The 20,535-nt window shown below is 37.4% G+C and overlaps 1 long non-coding RNA gene across 4 annotated transcripts; it reads right to left on the bottom strand.

The window, feature by feature from the left end:
• Nucleotides 1-397: 397 nt before the first annotated feature.
• Nucleotides 398-20,495, bottom strand: LOC136067682 (uncharacterized). 4 transcript variants are annotated; one of them, XR_010629108.1, is made up of 2 exons: nucleotides 19,721-20,495; nucleotides 398-1,057 (listed from the first exon to the last, which is right to left on the bottom strand). It is a non-coding gene; the product is annotated as an uncharacterized LOC136067682 (long non-coding RNA). The 4 variants fall into 4 exon arrangements; XR_010629109.1 differs by lacking the exon at nucleotides 398-1,057 and adding an exon at nucleotides 14,854-15,277; XR_010629107.1 differs by lacking the exon at nucleotides 398-1,057 and adding an exon at nucleotides 14,854-15,258.
• Between the last annotated feature and the right edge of the window lie 40 nt (nucleotides 20,496-20,535).

Raw genomic sequence — 20,535 nt, 5'->3', positions numbered from 1 at the left:
TAGTGTAACTGAATTGAGAATACTAATATGAAGTGGGAATACAAGGAAAGATAGTCTTCGAAAAGAGAATGTTCACTTAAAAAAAGGATGGTCCATATTGATGAAAAAATGAAGGAGTCACTCACGATGGTTTTCTCAAGTGCAAAATGTATATGAGAGTGATTAATGCACTAGTGAGAAAGAGTTAGTTGATTCAAGTCAAAGGAACAAAAAAATATAGAGAAATACCTACAATAATATTAGTAAAAGTTGTAAAAATAAAATGACATGTCAATTTAGCAAGTAATAGGGAGTATGACTTCGAATAGGATAGAATTACATAAAAGAATACTAAATTTGATTAGTCTATTGAGGATCCATAGTTAACCCAACATTTTTAGGACTAAAGGTTTCGTGGTTATTGTATCAAGTCCTGAATTGATTATGAATATGACAAGAAGCTGATTACAGGAGTTACATTCACTTCAAACTGAAATCCCTACCCAGAGCATTGTATTTTTGTTCCTACTTTCAATAAGAAAGTGGGATATGAAATCATACAAATTCACTTTCATTCCATTGGACTCAGTGAAAGAACTGCCCAAGGAAATTATGATAATATGTCTCAGATCATTAGAGGACCAAAGAATCAGCTTAATCCAAGTTATAAGCACCTAATCTAAAAAGTATCAGGTTATTCTTAACCAAACAGAAGCAATACACAAAAACAGCATTAAAAAAATTCAGAGAAATGTGCATACCTGTAAATGGAGGCAGACATTTGATAATGATGTTCAAACATGAAATTATGACGACTTTGACTTGACTTGACCTGACCTTGTGTCACTAACTTGACTAGATCTTGTGTAAAGTTCGATTGGATCTTTTTGTTACCTTCATCCTCGATAACCCACCTCATGCCAGGTAGAATCTTAAATTATGCTTCAGGTGAGCTGAAAAAACCCAGCAAAAATCTCCTTTAGTTGAACATTAGAGGGCGTGGCTTATATCCACTTGGCAGATGACCCAGACATGCATCCATCTCTGCAAGTGTGATGCATCCAGCGCCAACTTGCATCTAGTACACGAATTCACAGAACAACTATTAGTATAGTCTCATATCTTCATACCCCACTATCAATGAGGATGGGTCGTGTTTCTCACAGCCACAAGATGGCAGACTGCATTTCCTTCTCCACCCTCACCACGCCAAGAGAGGAGGGAAAAAAAAAATTAAGGATGGCACTTAAATGGTACAGATTGTGAAGCAGATACAGGAATATCAAACTCCAAATGCATTTCCTACGTTAAGTCCTGAATAAATTCTGAATATGACAGTATGCACATTCACATCAAACTAAAGTCCCAACCTGAGCCAAGATTCAGAGCAGTTTTTTTTTTTTTTTTGTTTCATTCTCTTCAATAAGAACATGATTTGAAATTATATGAATTCCCCTTCATTCTATTCATCTATTGTGCTAAGTGAAGGAACTTCATAAGAATCCTATTTTGATCCATTCTCAAAATCCAAGATTCAAGCCTCAACCATTTTATTTCGCACTATTTGGGGGGGGGGGGGGGGGGGATTTACAATTTTTTTTTTTTTTTGGGTGCCCGTTATGTCTTGGGCCTTTTGTAAGCCTAATTCTATAACAATTTTTTCTTTTCAATCTGCTTTGAGAACAATATCTTTAGCCTAGTGGGCCTTTGATTTAGATGTAAAAACAATGGTAACTGCCTGCTGTTTTTGGGCTTAAATTAAATTAGTAATTGTATACTTGCTTGTGATTTCTGTTATTGTAGTTTTCCTTTTTGTGTCAATGCTTTGTACTTGGCAAGAAATTTTTAGTTGTGACCTTTCCTTTTCTTCATCAACCATTTGTTCCTGTCTACGCGGGTTCTGTTACTTAGTTGATTTCCTGCAACTCATACCTTCTCAAGGGTTCTTGTCGAGGGTTTTGGTGAACTGGTTGAGAGCTCAGATTCAGCCTAGGCCTTTTTCAAAAGATGTTCTCTCTTTGCAGCCTTGTTTTCAAGCTTGCATTTGGGTAGCATCTTGATCAGGTTTGTTGCAAGGTTCTTGTCTTTTCGTTTCATTAGTAACTTACATCCGTCTAGGCGGAATCTTGTTACTTAGCATTTTTTCTTTTCTTTTTGTGACTTTAACCCTTTTAGGAATCTTGTCATTCCTTTGGCTTTATTAGTAACTTACATCCGTCTAGTCAGAATCTTGTTACTTAGCCATTTTTTCTTTACTTTTTGTGACTTTCACCCTTTTAGGGATCTAGTCATTCCTTTGGCTTCGTCAGTAACTTACATCCGTCTAGGTGAAATCTTGTTACTTAACCATTTTTTCTTTTCTTTTTGTGACTTACACCCTTTTAGAGATCTTGTCATTCTTTTGATTTCGTCAATAACATACATCTGTCTAGGCAGAATCTTGTTACTTTTACATTACAAGATCTGTTCTCATTAAGACATTGGCTGAATAGTTCTTTTTATTACTTTCCAGAATAAGTACAATTGTTTGTTACATCTATTGGTGATATTTCTTCAAGTGCTCAATGTTCCATGATTGCGAGAGTCTTTGCCCGTCTAGGATCACTAAGTGATAGCTACCTTACCTGAAGTAATAGACGACCCGGTAAGGTCCTTCCCATGTGGGGACGAGCTTTCCTTGGGCAGAGTCTTTGGTTGCTGGGGTAACCTTGCGCAGGACGAGATCTCCTATGTCAAGTCGTCTGAGCTTCACTCTCTTGTTGTAGTACTAGGCCATCTTCTGTTGGTACTTCATCATCTTGTCGGAGGCTTTCTCTCTCACTTTATCTAGACAATCCAGGTTGACTTGTAGCTAGTCATCATTATACTTTTCGTGGAACATTTTTCGCCTGATGCTGGTTACTCCCACCTCGACCAGGATTACTTTCTCGCTGCCATAGGTGAGTTTGAAGGGAGTTTCTCCTGTTAGGGTTCTTGTCGTAGTCCTATAAGCCCACAAGACGTTGGGCAATTCTTCCGACGAGGCACCCTTTGCGTCGTCTAATTTGGCCTTGATAATCTTGAGTAGTGTCCGATTCGTCACTTTCGTCTGTCCATTTACCTGTGGATGTCCCAGGGATGAGAACTGGTTTTTGATCCCTTGGCCTGAACAGAAGTCCCTGAAGCTTTGGCTGTCGAACTGCCGCTCATTATCTGATATGATTGTCCGTGGAATCCTAAACCAGCAAATTATGTTCTTCCACACGAAATTCTAGATTTTGACTTCAGTGATGGTTGCTAGTGCCTCTGCTATGACCCACTTTGTGAAGTAATCAACGGCGACTAGTAGGAATTTTACCTATCTTTTACCTTGAAGCAATGGGCCGACGATGTCGATTCCCCATTATGCAAAGGGCCAGGGGGATGATATCATCGTCAGTTTCTCTGCTAGAAGGCGTTAGACATTTACAAACCTTTGGCACTTGTCGCACTTTTTGATGAGCTCCCTTGTATCTACCTGCATTATAGGCCAGAAATAATCTGTTCTGATAACTTTACTTACCAGTGATCTGGGGCCTGCATGGTTTTCGCAAACTCCTTCATGGATCTCATCTAGAATATTTTTGGCTTCTTCCTCATCCACGCACTACAGGTAAGGCATGGAAAAGCCTCTCTTGTATAGTGTGTCATTCAGGATCGTGAACCTGGCCGCTCTCTTCTTGACCTTCTTGGCCTCCTCGATGTCTTGAGGGAGATGCCCATCTTGGAGAAAGGATATGATTGGTGTCATCCAGCTACCTGTACTCTGGATTACGAATTTGGAGATTTCCTTGATCCTGGGGCCTTTCTGGACTTCCATCACCAAGCCCAGGCTCGCTGCTCCTTTCAACAATGCTGGTTTCACGACTTCGTCTGCTATCACTATCTGGCTTCTAAGGATCTGCACAAATTTCACTTTATCAAATTCCTGAGTTAGATGCTTTGTTAGCCTGAGGTATTTCTGCATTCTCTCCTCCTTTGCTTTATATTCTTCCTTAATCTGCTCTATCACTAGTTTTGAATCACTCTGGACTAGCAGGTTCTTAGCTCCGAGTGCCTTCCCGAGTCTCAGTCCCCTCAATATTCTTTCGTACTCAGCCTTGTTATTAGTGGCAGAGAATTTTAGTTGAACTCTGTATTTGAGCACTTCTCCGTCAGGGGCGGTTATGACGACCCCAACTCGGCGATGAGGCTGTCTCGTTGGTGAGGCTGTCCTCGTTTGGGAGGCTGAACTCAATGATGAAGTCCGCTAGAGCTTGTGCCTTAATGGCTGTCCTAGGGTGGTACTCAATGTCAAACTGGCTGAGTTCAATTGCCCATTGGACCATTCTCCCAGCTACCATGGGTTTGCTTATGGACTTCCTGATGAGTTGGTCCGTCATTACCAGGATGGTGTTCGCCTGAAAGTACAGTTGCAGCTTACGCGAAGCTACTATTAGTGCAAATGCAATCTTCTCGATCCTGGGATACCTAACTTCTGCTCCTTGGAAAGCTTGACTGATGTAGTAAACCGAGAGTTGTTTCTTGTCCTCTTCCCTAATCAGGGCTACACTCACGACTATGGCTGATACTGCCAGATACAAATATAGGTTTTTTCCTTCCTTGGATGAACTTAAGAGGGGTGGATTGCTCAGGTAGTGCTTAAGTTCTTGAAACGCTGCCTCACATTCGTCAATCCAGGCAAAAGCTTGCTTTAGTGTTTTAAAGAAGGGCAAGCATTTGTCTGTCACTTTAGAGACGAACCTATTGAGTGCTGCTTTCATTCCTGTGAGCTACTGGACTTCTTTGATGGTCTTGGGTGACGCCATATCGAGTATGGCTTGTACCTTCTCCAAGTTTGCTTCTAGTCCCCTTTGGGACACCATGAATCCCAAGAACTTCCCTAAGGCTACACCAAAAGCACACTTGCTAGGATTCAACTTCTTCTGGTATTGTCTTAGGGTGGCAAATGTCTCCTTCAGGTCGTCTAGATGGGCAAGTTCTTCTTTACTCTTAACGAGCATGTTATCCATGTATACCTTCATGTTCTTACTAATCTGCTTGCTGAACATTTTGTGCACTAAACTCTGGTAAGTTGCTCCTGCATTCTTTAGTCCAAAGGGCAATACCTTATAGCAATAGAGCCCTTGACTTATGATGAATGCAGTTTTCTCCTGATCTTTTTCAGCCATTTTTATCTGATTGTATCCTAAGAAAGCGTCTATGAACGTCAGTATCTTATACCTGGCTGTAGAATCCACTAGCTGGTCTATCCTTGGTAGAGGGAAACTATCTTTTAAGCAAGCTTTGTTCAAGTCCGTGAATTCCACACACATTCTTCATTTCCCATTTGCTTTCTTCACTAGGACGACATTTGCAAGCTAGTCAAGATAGTAGACCTCCCTGATAAAGCCTGCCGACAATAGTTTGTTAACCTCGTTTGTAATTGCTTGGTTCCATTCTAGGGCGAAGACTCTTCATCTTTGCTGGACGGGCTTTCTCTCTGAGTCCACATTCAGCTTATGCTGAATGACTTATAGAGATATACCTGACATGTCCTCGTGACTCTATGCGAAGATGTCTAGGTTTTCCTTAAGGAACTGGATGAGCCTTGTTCTCATCTCGGGACTTAGCATTGTCCTTATTCTTGTCGTCTTGGTTGCCTCTCCTTCGACTAGTTCCATTGTCTCTAGAGCTTCCACTTTGTCTTTCTCCTTCTCCTCGATCATCCATGTATAGTTCTCATTTGTAGCTAAAACGGCCTGATAGCACTCTCTTGCTAGAACTTTATCTCCTTTTACCTCGCCAACACCGTTCTCCATTTAGAACATTACCTTTAGGCAATAGGTGGATGTGGCTAACTTCCATCAATTGAGTGTGGGCCTCTCAATAATCACATTGTAAGATGAGGGGCAGTCTACCACTAGGAAGTTTAACTGACGAGTCAACTACCTCGGGAAGGTTCCCACTGTTACTGTCAATGTCACTATGCCCTTGGGATATACTCTGTCTCCACTGAAACTGATGAGGGGGAAGTCAAATGGGCATAGTCGCCCTGGATCTAGCTTCAACTGCTGAAAAGCGGGAAGGTAGATGATGTCTGCAGAGCTACCATTGTCCACGAGGATCCTTTTGGTATTGAATCCTTTTATCGTGAGCATTATGATTAAGGGGATCATTATGTGGCTGCTTCACTCCCCTAGCATCTTCCTCGTTAAAAGACATGTCCTGGTCCGTTCGTCTTTTCTTATACAGGGGTGTCATGTGGACACTATTCACCTGCCTCTAACATGCTTTCTTGAGGGATCGAAATGACCCACCTGTGAATGGCCCTCCTGCAATTGTCTTTATCTCCCCGATTACATTATGAGGAGGCTGGAACGTGTGGTCCTCGTCTCTGGGCGAAGACTCGTGCTAGTTTTTGTTTTCGTTTCTAAACCTGCTAGACTCCCCCTTCTTTACATACTTCTGCAATTTCCCTTTTTGTATCAACTCCTCTATCTGCTCCTTTAGGTCTCAGCAATCTTTTGTATAGTGGCCATGGTACTTATGAAACCGGCAGTACTTCTTTTTATCACGTACATTCGATGAAAAATGTAATGGCCTTGGCCATTTGAGATAATGCTTATCCTTAATCTGCGTCAAAATTTTGTCAACAAGCATAACTAAAGGAGTGAATTTTACCATTTTGGGAGTTTTCTCGTCTTTCCATTTGACCCCATCACTGGTTTAACGATCTGGATGCTCCCTTTTTTGTCCTCTACAATCGTCCTCCTTCCTTCCCTTGTCTGCTGGCTTCTTTACATCCTTTATGGCGGCTAATGCATCTTCTGCATTCATGTACTTTTGTGCCTTCAAGAGCATCTCTGCCATCATCTTAGGAGGATTCTTCACAAGTGAAGCCATGAACTCTCTAGACTTCAGCCTCGCCTTGAAGGTCATCAACTGCACTTTGTCGTCCGCTTTGTCTACCTCCAAGGTCTCTCGAGTGAAGCATTTCACATACAACCTCAAGGTTTCTTTCTCCCCTTGTCTAATAGTAAGCAAGTGGTCCGCTGGTCTCTTAAGGCGTTGTCCTCTAATGAAGTGGCACAAAAAGGCGTTGCTCAACTGCTCGAAGCTATCGATAGATGATGTTGGCAACTTTGTGAATCATTTCCCTTGCAGCTCCTTTAAGAGTGGTGGGGAAGGAATGACATAATATTTCGTTAGGAGGCTGTTAAAGGCCAAATGTCATCTTGAAGGTGTTGAGGTGGTCCTGAGGGTCTTTAAGTCAATCAAACGGCTCAAGCTGAGGCAAGTTGAACTTCGACAACACAGGGCATTCTAAGACTGCCGTGGTGAAGGGCGAATCTATTGCCCTGACCATCCTATCCAGGTTTTGATCTGTTTTTTCCTTAATGGCGTTCCTCAACTCGTCCATCTCCTTTCTCATCTCCTGGAGAAGATCCAAGTTTTGCTCATCTGGGATAACTAGCCCTCGACGGTCACTCCTTCTATAGCTATCTCCTTCATCCTTTCAATTGGCCCTAGATCAATTCTCCTCCTGCAGAAGCCGTAGCCTCATTTCTTGATTCTATCTAGTTAGTTCTTCAATGGTAGCTGCGAGAGCTTGGACTTGAAGAGCTAATGCTACTGAATCCTGGTTGAACTCCATCTGAATGTAGAAGTTAATTGGAAACTACGCTTTCGGACCAAGGTACGAAAATGTTGTTTCCCACAGACGGTGCCAAATTGATGAAGTGCAAATTCGTCAATCAAAGTGAGTGCGCCAAATTGGTGGCCTTTAATGGTCCTCTAGGCTTGCATGTGTAACGTATATCTGAGCGTAAATGAAGATTTAACTAGCTTATAATTGCCTTTCTAACTATTGCTTATCGTCAGTTACAAAGTTATTTATTGCTCCGCAGTTAATGCTGTATGGTCGTCTAAAGTATGGACGATTCTAAATCGAGTACTCGTCAATTGCCCCTTTACTCCTTCACCAGTCTTCTTGACGATTGTAGGAATATGAAAGGTATATTTGTGCTTGTTAATGACTTTTGGGATTCTCTTTCTTTCACATTTAATGCAACATGACTTGTACATTAGAACGTGGACACATGTAGGCTTTTTATTGGTTGGAAGTGCGAAGGTGGTATCTTGGTTTTCCCACGCCTGAAATCATGTTTTTCCTTAAAAGCTTTTCGTTTTCCTCTTCTTTATATCTTCTTCAAGTTTCTAAGTTTCTTTTCCTGTATTTTTCAGGTGAGTTGTCTCTACTCTCTCTCAATTCATGGTTGATTATACTACCATTATGGTATATTCCCTCTCTACTTCTTTTTTCTTCGCTAGACTAGGTGTTTTCCTTGAATCCCTAGGTGGTTAGCATCCCTAAGTGGGTTTACTTGTGTCTCGAGACTGTGCCCTTAGGTTGGTGTTGCTCAAGCTTCACCCTTTACCATTCCTTGATTCAGTATCATTTGGTGAGTGAGAGGGTTGAGGAGATGGTTATAGGTGTGGGTGTTAGGTCTAGAGAGCTTGATACGAGGTTGTCATCTAGTGACAACACTGTGGGTATGGAGGTAGACACAACAATGTCGAAACCCTCTTCATCTTCTTTGAAAAAACATTTTCACACTTTGGCCGAAAAATATGTTTTGGAAGAGAAACCTTTTACTCGTCCGGGCTTGAAGAGTAGATATCAGGGACGAGTCCAAGCTACTCTAGATTTTGCTCTTAGTATCGAGGATTTTAACAAGCTTGTAGACCCGTGATCTTCATACGATCACTTTTTGGGGCCTGAACCTTCGACTTATGTTAGTCAGTTAATTCATAAGGAAGAGAGAAGTAAGTGTTTGGATTTTGTGCTTTTACCCCATCAATTTTTTACCTTCACCAATATCTTCATGATTTTCTTACTTTGTTTTGCAGAGATGGCTACTCACTTTGGTTGAGATAAATATGTTCAAGCCAAAGGGAAAAAGAATGAGCCTTTGTCAAAGATAGCTTTGCCTCTGAAAAAGCAGAAAACTGGGGGCAGTTTTGGGATCGTCATTTCCAGCCTTTTTCTTTTCCCTTTGCCTTCTTCTCTTACTGTGTTTATTGAAGAGTTTCCTTCTCCTTCACGGACTTGGAAAGGGAAGGAGAAGAAAGGTGAGAGTATTTGGACTGATCTTGTGACAGCCCTTGGACGGACGCACAATGTCATCTCTGAGGACGAGCTCAAGGCCTTGTCTTTAGTGCCTTCTCATAAGCTTGTTAGTTGTCATATTCACAAACTTGTGCAGTTGAGGTCTTCTTTTCTTTCAACACTATTCTCTTTATTTTATTTTATTTTATTATTTTAAACATATGTACTTGTTTCCTCTGGGTTCTTAGAGAATCATTGCACATGACAACTGATTACTGACAGAAGAGAAATTGGTGATAGCCGATTCTCAGGCTGAAGCTACAAAGGCTGAGAGCTCAAAGCTAAGGAAGGACCTAATTGAAGCAATGGGAAAGGCTAATGATGCTAAGACCAAGTTGAAGGAAGTCTCTGACGAGTTGAGGACAGAAAAGATGCTCATCATTCAGAATGACGAAGAGATTCAGTCTGCCATATTGAAGCTTAACTCTGAGTGTGAGAAGGCTCTGGCTGAATTTTTGTCGTCAAAGACTTACTCAATTGCCACTTTTGATGAATACTTTAAAGGCTTTGAGCTTCTCCAACAGTGGACAATGAAGCATCACACTGAGTTTAACTACTCTAATATTGAATTTAAGGCCATTGATAAGGAGATAATGGTTGATGAAGCTATTGAACAGGCTCGAGCCAATGAGCAAGCTGGAGTGGAAGGAGGAGAAGAAGGATAAGGCCTTGAAGATGCGCCAGTTAATCCCGCTGTTGACCCCCCTGTTTAAACTTCATTTTTATTTTTGTTTTGGTTTGCCCTTGTTTTTGGGCTGGTTCTTGTCCATGTTTTGACGAGTATATTTCAAGAAGACAATATTTGTGTACTTTATTTTTTGAACAACTGAAGTATTTAAAAACCTTTATATGCTTCTTGCTAATCTTGGAGCTTCTTTGATACTTAGAATATTTTGCTACTTTCTAAGAATTTTGCTTCATCAATATGGTTGCCTTCGACGGTTTTATACTTCGTGAATTTAACCATAGTACTTTGTTAAAATATTTGTACTTCATAAATTTAACCACATAATAATTTTTTCAAAACTTGTGAATTTAATCATAAATTATTCGCGCTTTGAGAATTCAATCATCAATATGATTTTACTTGTTGGTTTTAACCTTGTGAATTTTATCATATGACTTACTCTCGCTTTGAGAATTTGATCGTCAATATGATTTTACTCGTTGGTTTTAACCTTTTGAATTTAATTATAAGACTTTTATTCTCATTTTAGAATATAATAATCAGTCTAATTTTACTCGTTGGTTTTAACCTTATAAATTTAATCACATGACTACTCTCGTTTTGAGAATTTAATCGTTAATGTGATTTTACTCATGCAAATTTAACCTTATGTGATGATTTTATTCTTGTTAAGAATTTTTACTATCTTTATGGTTTTACTCATTAGATTTTGGTGACGAATCTTTTGCTTGGAAACTTGCCTTTTGTATAGTAAATGAACTAGATACAAGACTTTTAGATCTTCCAAGATAAAGACATTTATTCATGCGAGGAAACTTGTCCCCTTATTCATTCCTGCTTACAAAACAGTTTTGCAAAAGAAAACTAAAAACATTGCTTAACTAACAATAGTACCTCTTGAGATGTCTACATTCCATGGACGAGGTAACAGTTTGCCATTGAGTGACTCGATGTAATAAGTTCATCTTCTAGAATACTTGACGATCTTGTACGGCCTTCCTAGGTTGGGTTCAATTTTCCTTGCGTTGGATCTTTCGTGACTTCTATAACTTTGTGCAATACTAAGTCCCCAGGATTGAACATTCTGAGCTTGACCCTCTGGTCATGATACTTTGTCAACTTCTGCTTGTACTTCATCATTATCTGCAGAGCGTCTTCTCCAACCTCGTCTAGAAAATCGAGGTCTAATCTACAGCTTTCTACGTTAGCCTCCTCGTCGAAGGGTTCTCTTCTGAGGCTAGATAGGCTAACTTCCATTGGGATAATTACTTCTAAACCAAAAGCTAGTTTGAAGGGAGTTTCTCTTATGTGAGTTCTTGTTGTTGTTCGGTATGCCCATAACACACCAGGCAATTCTTTTGGCCATGCCACCTTTGCTCCCTCAAGTTGAACCTTGATGATCTTCAGTAATGTCCAATTTGTTACCTCTGTTTGTCTGTTGGCCTGTGGGTATTTGGGAAGAGAAATGATTCCTAATTCCTAACTCGCAAATTTTTTTTTTTTTTTTTTTTAAGTAAGTTGATGAATTTTATTAAAATCAATCTGACTATAAATGTTATTGAATTCAATTAAGCCTTTATATAGGTTATGGCCAAATACTTCCAAAAAAAATATAGGTTATTGCCAAATTCTTTCCTAGAAGGACTAGGACTCTGAATAAGTTTTTCTAGAAAATTAAGACTACTAATAAAATGAAAAAAGTACTTAAGAACTACTAATCAAATAGAAAAATGACCAAAACAAAATCTCATGGGCTTTTGTACATCCAGGACAACATTTAGAAATTTTGAATTTACAAGATTGCCTAATTCAGTAAAACTTAATTAAAACTGAACTAAGAACTTTCTAACCTAAAGAAATTTAATACTAAGAGTCAATAATAACTAAAGTAGCCTATGAAAGGTTCCAATGAGGCTCATATTGAATTAAACACTATTCTTCAATCTTTGGTATTTGCTTTTGTTTTTCCTTGAACTCTTTACAGCATGAGCCATCAGGGCTTCATGTAGTTGGAGCAGGTCCAGATCAGGAGGGATAGGACTGGAGATAGAATTGAAATAAGGAAGAAAATTGAACAAAAATAACGGAATAGACCTTATGATTCAGCACAAGCTAAAACTTAGAAACAACACCTAAGTTGCTAGAGGCTGTTTGGCCACCTTTTTTGGTTACTCAATTTCGTCACTCAATTTCCGTCAGTTATCACTCATCACCCATTACCCATCACTTAATATCCGTTTGGAACATCACTGAAATACATCACTCAACATTTTTCACACTTTTGTGGGCCCAGCTCTGTCACCCACTGCAGTTTTTTTTTTTTTTTTTTTGTCACTGGGTTCTATGAGTTCCCAGTGAAAAAAAAAAAGAAAAAAGAAAAAGAGGAAGAAACCCAGGGATGTGAACCCAGGTGGAAAAAAGAAGGAAGAATAGGGACGGTGAACCAGGTGAAAAAAAAAAAGAAGAAGGAAGAACAGGGACAGTGACCCAGGTGAAAAAAAAAAAAGAAGAAGAAAGAACCAGTGAAGAACAAAATATAAAAAATTAAAAAAAAAACCAGCCAACGGAAACTGTGAAGAAGAAGAAAAGGACCACACCAGAAGTGAAAGAGAGAAAAGAAGAAAAAAAAAAAAAAAATCAGACCCAGACCCAGAAAGTGAAAAGAAAAGAAAAGAAAAGAAGAAAAAAAAAAAAAAAGGAGAAGAAGAGGAGCAGACACCCAGACCGTGAAAGACAAAAAGAAAAGAAAAAAAAAAGAGAAAAGAATAAAGAGGAGCAAAAATCTGACTGTGGCCGTTATGTGATGTTATTTACAAGTTTGCCATTGAAATTAAAAACTGAAAATGAAAATAGCCAAAGTTGTTTTCAGTTTTCATAACTCATAACTCAAAAAGAGAAATTGAGTATTGAAAACAGTTATGGAAATAGAGTATTGTGCAGGCAAACGAGTATTTTGCTATGGGCTACCATTTTTGAGATTGAGTTATGAAAACTGAGAATTGAGTCATGAAATACTCAATCCAAACAGCCTCTAAGAATCAATACCCAGCAACTGGAAAATTTCCAATGAAATTTCAATACTCAATATTCTGTCTTCTATGTTACTAGAGCCTTTTTAATGGCTTTCAAGGAGTAATCAATAAGGAAAATAATTAATAAAAAAAATCCCTCTTGATTCTCAACAACGGTAAAGTCAAATTTAAAAAGAAGTTTGGTTCAAATTCAAAATAATACGGAAGAAAATAGATGATTTTACTTGGGCTCCTTGCAGTAATATGCCAGAAGGAATGACAAAGCAAAGCAGATGTCTTCATTATCTTGTTTGCTATAGGAAAAAGGGAAATAAAATAAAAGCACAAATGCCTTTTAATGTAACTATAGTTCAGAAGATTCCTTTATCTGTAGCAGAATATATATAGCGCCCCCCCCCCCCCCCCCCAAATAGTGCGAAATAAAATGGTTGAGGCTTGAATCTTGGATTTGAGAATGGATCAAAATAGGATTCTTATGAAGTTCCTTCACTTAGCACAATAGATGAATAGAATGAAGGGGAATTCATATAATTTCAAATCATGTTCTTATTGAAGAGAATGAAACAAAAAAAAAAAAAAACTGCTCTGAATCTTGCTCAGGTTGGGACTTTAGTTTGATGTGAATGTGCATACTGTCATATTCAGAATTATTCAGGACTTAACGTAGGAATGCATTTTGGAGTTTGATATTCCTGTATCTGCTTCACAATCTGTCCATTTAGTGCCATCCTTAATTTTTTTTTTCCTCCTCTCTTGGCGTGGTGAGGGTGGAGAAGGAAATGCAGTCTGCATCTTGTGGCTGTGAGAAACACGACCCATCCTCATTGATATGGTGGGGTATGAAGATATGAGACTATACTAATAGTTGTTCTGTGAATTCGTGTACTAGATGCAAGTTGGCGCTGGATGCATCACACTTGCAGAGATGGATGGATGGTGCATGTCTGGTCATTGCCAAGTGGATATAAGCCACGCCCTCTAATGTTCAACTAAAGGAGATTTTTTGCTGGTTTTTTTCAGCTCACCTGAAGCATAATTTAAGATTCTACCTGGCATGAGGTGGGTTATCGAGGATGAAGGTAACAAAAAGATCCATCGAACTTTACACAAGATCTAGTCAAGTTAGTGACACAAGGTCAGGTCAAGTCAAGTCAAAGTCGTCATAATTTCATGTTTGAACACATTATCAAATGTCTGCTCCATTACAGGTATGCACATTTCTCTGAATTTTTTTAATGCTGTTTTTGTGTATTGCTTCTGTTTGGTTAAGAATAACCTGATACTTTTTAGATTAGGTGCTTATAACTTGGATTAAGCTGATTCTTGGCTCTAATGATCTGAGACATATTATCATAATTTCCTTGGGCAGTTCTTTCACTGAGTCCAATGGAATGAAAGTGAATTGTATGATTTCATATCCCACTTTCTTATTGAAAGTAGGAACAAAAACAATGCTCTGGGTAGGGATTTCAGTTTGAAGTGAATGTAACTCCTGTAATCAGCTTCTTGTCATATTCATAATCAATTCAGGACTTGATACAAAAACCACGAAACCTTTAGTCCTAAAATGTTGGGTTAACTATGGATCCTCAATAGACTAATCAAATTTAGTATTTCTTTTATGTAATTCTATCCTATTCGAAGTCATACTCCCTATTACTTGCTAAATTGACATGTCATTTTATTTTTACAACTTTTACTAATATTATGTAGGTATTTCTCTATATTTTTTTGTTCCTTTGACTTGAATCAACTAACTCTTTCTCACTAGTGCATTAATCACTCTCATATAATTTTGCACTGAGAAAACCATCGGAGTGACTCCTTCATTTTCATCAATATGGACCATCCTTTTTTTTAAGTGAACATTCTCTTTTCGAAGACTATCTTTCCTTGTATTCCCACTTATCCATATTAGTATTCANAAATATACAAAGGGTATTAAATGCACATAGAATTAGATTTTGTTTTTCCTTCAAAAAAAAAAAAAACAAAAAAAAAAAAAAACCTTTAGCTAGCTAGCAAGAATCCCAATCATGGTGGAGAAGATCAAAACCACATAGAAGATAGGCCAATTGATCTCAGTTCTTCTTCCTCTCCTTCTCCGCCTTCTTCATCTTCTTTGCCTAAATCCTGGCCGATTCGTTTCACTCAAAAAGCCACCAGATTGATCTCAGTTCTTCTTCCTCTCCTTCGTCTTCTTCTTTTGCCTTCATAAATGTTAGTAGTTCGTGTCCTGTTGTTGAACCAACTAATTGGTCAATCCTCAGCAAGGGGAGTTGTCTTTTGGGCATACATGGTTGAGGTCAATGAAGTCAACACACATCCTCCACTTTCCGTTTGATGTCTTCACCATGACAATGTTTGCCACATTTATCATCCATTGAAATCTTTCAAAATACAAGTAATCTTTAAAAAAAATCCAAAAATTATAAGTATTTATACTTTTCTAGTGCAAAAGCTAAAAACAAAAAGTGGGGGGAATATGAGATTTTTGAAATTACTATTATAAATACTTATTCTAATGATAGTTTAGTTTGAATTGTGTTTTACTCGAGTATAAATGTGACCTAAAATTTAGGTGTTTAAAATATATTATTTCCTTATTTGATCATATTATTTAAAAAATTTTAATACATTGTGAGTAATGAGGGAGGTATCTTGAAGCATTTAAAAAGTGGATGGTGAAAAATACATTTATTCTATTAAATGACTTTCTCCTCCATCCTTCTTCTTTACCAAAAATGAAAACAAACTCCCAGGAAAAAAAAAATTTGAAAATAGATTTTTTTATGATTTTTTTTTTTTTTTTGGAGAAAGATATTTTCATGATTTAAATGTAGAAAATCTTCCTAAAGTATAAGGGTACTTGCACTTTGCATCCAAAACAATAAGTCTTACATTCATCATCCTAATTGTAGCAAACTTTACAAATTTCACCACATATAGCCTAATTGACCAGCAATATTAACAAGCATGTACTTGTCACACGATTATAAAATTTTAGTAAAATAACTAAAAGTATAGGCCAGACGAAGAATTCAAATCTTTATGGTCATGTGACAGTTAATTTTAACAGTCAATCCGGCATTGAAGTGAAATTTGCAAAACTTGTTACAACCGAGATGGTGATTGCGAGTTTTCATAGTTTGAACTTTGAGGTGCAAAGCAGAAGTTTCTCATAGTTTAGAGTTTTTTTTTTTTTTTTTTTTTTTTTGTAATTAACCCTATTTTTGTTTAGTATTTTCCCACTTTCAAATTCTCTAGAATTTCTACCGAATGCCTACAGTTAAAAAAACAAAAAACATATCTTCTTTTGGCTCACTTTTCTATTCTTACTACTTTTTTTTTTTTCCAATGTTCCCTAATCCCTATCAATGAATCTTCATTTTTCTATTCTTTATATGTCTATCTCCCACTTTTTCTTCCTCTACTAACACTGCCAACGAAAGACAACAAAATGGCCCTTCCAACACGGAATGAATTAGTGGAACACATTGAGGCACTAGAAACGGTTGGTATGCTGTATCGTTTAACGCATTTCTAGTCAATGTGCAGTGTGTGGCTGGGATATCAAGTCAAATCTCACTTATGCAAAATGCGAACTGGATGACGCAACAGTCCCCACTAGACTCAATTATTAAGTCTTCTCGGTAGTCCTCCCCCCATCTCACACGGTTGGTCGTCTTACTCAAGGATGCCACATAATGACACAGTTTTATTAAATCTATTTCTCACAACACACTGGGTTTCCAACCGGATCAGTCCAGGTTTAATAATTATGATTTTAGCTATTAATGGGTTTTAAAGCATTCTCTATTTTAGCATTCGATTGGTTTTAGAGCACTGAATTTGAGTGCTCTAACCACCTTCAGAGTGTCTATTTAAGAAAATATTTTAAACCACACTTTTTAAAAGTAGCCATACTCTTAACCTTTATACTTTTTCTTTTAGACAATATTTGTAAAGGTCCATTTACTAGAAGTTGGAAAGTATCAAATCAAAATAAAGCAATGGGAGAAAAAAAGTTCAAACTGAACAATCCAGCTTGCTTGGAAAATATTCCAAAGAGAAATTATGATGCTTGACTTTGACTTGATTTGCCAGACGGACCATGTTAGATCGGATCTTTTATATGTTTGTTAGTTTTATTCTCGATAACCTGTGTCGTGGCATGTAGAAAATTAAATTATGCTTTCAGGAGTCAGGAGAGATGAGCCAATCAAATGAATAATGTAGGGCTATGTACTTTGTCAGACGTGACTTACGCCCACTAATCTATCACTGCACTTACTATTCAACGAGCTCAGGTTTAGTGAAATTGGCTGGATCAAAAGACTAAGGAGAGCCTCGTCTTCGTCTTCGTCCTCGTCCTCGTCAATATTTCCAGTCTCTACACCCCACATATAATGTGACACTAATCCATGTGATCCACGGGGATGTACTCACCCGTGTAATGCACGATAACGTATTTGAAAACAATGTAAAGTCGATTATAACATTCGCATGTGTTTTGAGTTTAGTTTAGATCATCCTATAGTAATACCGTATAAGGTTAGAACTTGGTGTGATGACATCTGCTTTCCAACTTCTCCAAAATTAAGAATAGAACTGCCTACTACTAACCACATATTCCAGATTCAAAAATTGATTATGAACTTGTTTTATCAAATATTTGATATCAAAATTTGTGCAGTGAATAATACGAAAGAATAACCATTAATCCACCCACCATTTATCAAGCATCATTACAAATTCAATCATTTCATCCGTACATTTCAACAACAACTGAATTTAAGTTGTAAGTTGTAACTAGTGTGAAAACAAATAGAGACATCAAAGGTGAGTTTCTTATCAAATATCACTATAGATTTACACCAAGTATTGGTATCAAGACAATAAATATCTTTGTACTAGTGATGGAAAAGTTGACTAGAAGTCTAGAACTATTCAAGATCAAGTCTCTTGCGTGTATGCCTTTTGCAAATGAGATGGTTTTAGGGTGTGTTTGTTTAGAGGTGAAATGGGATAAATTGAAAACTTTGAAAAGAAAATGGAAAGGAAAACTTTATTGGAATATATTTGGTTGGATAGGAAAGAAATAAAATAAATGGTGGAGTCCAAGTATTTTTTCTCCAAGCCCACCAAAATGTTTTCTCTCCAAAATGGAGAGAAAACTGAGTGGGGATGAATTTTTCTTGATTAACAAAAATACCCATGTGTATATGAACACTGCAAGCTTCTTCAAGTTGACTTCTTCTTTTTTTCTTCTCCGTTGGGCAGTAACGTTGCCCTTGTTTTTCCCTGGCAATGTAGCCTCTTATTTTATTTTATTCTTTTCTATACTCTTTTTTCTTTTTCTTTTTTCTTTTGACTTTCTAGGCCTGGGTTCTTTTTTTCTTTTCTTTTCTTTTTAGGGCCTGAGCGTGATAGTTTTTTTTTTTTTTTTTTTAACTAAACGTGATTTTTTTTTTCAAAAAAAAAATAAATTTAGGTGATTGCTCTTTTATTGTGATTATTTGTCACTTTTTTGTTTTAATTGGGCACCATTATTTACAAATGGTATATGAGTAAATTTATTCAAACTCATTTTTTCTATCTCTTCACTTTTCCACTCCCAACTAAACAAGAAGGAAAGAAAATAAAATCTTTTCTATCCTCCCACTTTTCCATTCTCTCACCATTTTCTATCCTTCTACTTTTCCACTCCTCCAACCAAACGGACCCTTAGTGGATGAAATTGGACGAGTAGTTAATATCAAGTTAGAAATTTGAAAAGATGCTTTAGAATCTAAATGCTCTAGGTTAAATAGGACCTAAACAAATATACTTTAGAATCTAAGGTCTAAAACAAAGATGAAGGGTTTGTAAGACTTTATTGTTAAGATGTACCAAAAAGCGAGAGCTTTTAATATCTTGGATCAATAATTCACAAAGATTGAGAGATTGAAGAAGATGTGAATCATAGGATAAGAGTAGGGTTGATGAAATGGAGAAGTGCACAGTAGACTACATATCAAGTTAAACAAAAAAATTTATAACCCTGCTATGAGACAATTATACATTATGGTATTGAATGTTAAGCTGCTAAGAGGCACCATGTTCATGAAATGAGTGTAACTGAATTGAGAATACTAATATGGATAAGTGGGAATACAGGGAAAGATAGTCTTCGAAAAGAGAATGTTCACTTAAAAAAAGGATGGTCCATATTGATGAAAAAATGGAGTCACTCAAGATGGTTTTCTCAAGTGCAAAATGTAGATGAGAGTGATTAATGCACTAGTGAGGAAGAGTTAGTTGATTCAAGTCAAAGGAATAAAAAAAATATAGAGAAATACCTAAAATAACATTAGTAAAAGATGTAAAAATAAAATGACATGTCAATTTAGCAAGTAACAGGGAGTATGACTTCAAATAGAATAGAATGACATAAAAGAATACTAACTCTGATTAGTCTATTGAGGATCCATAGCTAACCCAACATTTTTAGGACTAAGGTTTCGTGGTTATTGTATCAAGTCCTGAATTGATTATGAATATGACAAGAAGCTGATTACAGGAGTTACATTCACTTCAAACAGAAATCCCTACCCAGAGCATTGTATTTTTGTTCCTACTTTCAATAAGAAAGTGGGATATGAAATCATACAAATTCACTTTCATTCCATTGGAGTCAGTGAAAGAACTACCCAAGGAAACTGTGATAATATGTCTCAGATCATTAGAGGACCAAAGAATCAACTTAATCTAAGTTATAAGCACCTAATCTAAAAAGTATCAGGTTATTCTTAACCAAACAGAAGCAATACATAAAAACAGCATTAAAAAAATTCAGAGAAATGTGCATACCTGGAAATGGAGGCAGACATTTGATAATGACGTTCGAACATGAAATTATGATGACTTTGACTTGACTTGACCTGACCTTGTGTCACTAACTGGACTAGATCTTGTGTAAAGTTCGATTGGATCTTTTTGTTACCTTCATCCTCGATAACCCATCCCATGCCAGGTAGAATCTTAAATTATGCTTCAGGTGAGCTGAAAAAACCCAGCAAAAATCTCCTTTAGTTGAACATTAGAGGGCGTGGCCTATATCCAGTTGGCAAATGCCCCAGACATGCATCCATCTCTGCAAGTGTGATGCATCCAGCGCCAACTTGCATCTAGTACACAAATTCACAGAACAACTATTAGTATAGTCTCATATCTTCATACCCCACTATCAATGAGGATGGGTCGTGTTTCTCACAGCCACAAGATGGCAGACTGCATTTCCTTCTCCACCCTCACCACGCCAAGAGAGAAGGGAAAAAATAAGATAAGGATGGTACTAAATGGTACAGATTGTGAAGCAGATACAGGCATATCAAACTACAAATGCATTTCCTACATTAAGTCTTGAATAAATTCTGAATATGACAGTTGCACATTCACATCAAACTAAAGTCCCAACCTGAGCCAAGATTTAGAGCAGTTTTTTTTTTTTTTTGGTTCATTCCCTTCAATAAGAACATGATTTGAAATTATATGAATTCCCCTTCATTCTATTGTGCTAAGTGAAGGAACTGCATAAGAATCCTATTTCAATCCATTCTCAAAATCCAAGATTTAAGCCTCAACCATTTTATTTTGCACTGGGGGGGGGTAACGTTGCCCTTGTT

This window comes from Quercus suber, unplaced genomic scaffold (genome assembly GCF_002906115.3).
Source record: "Quercus suber isolate HL8 unplaced genomic scaffold, Cork oak 2.0 scaffold_82, whole genome shotgun sequence".
NCBI lineage: Eukaryota > Viridiplantae > Streptophyta > Magnoliopsida > Fagales > Fagaceae > Quercus > Quercus suber.
Note: the sequence above shows the minus strand (reverse complement) of the source record. Positions and strands in the feature narration are given on the sequence as shown.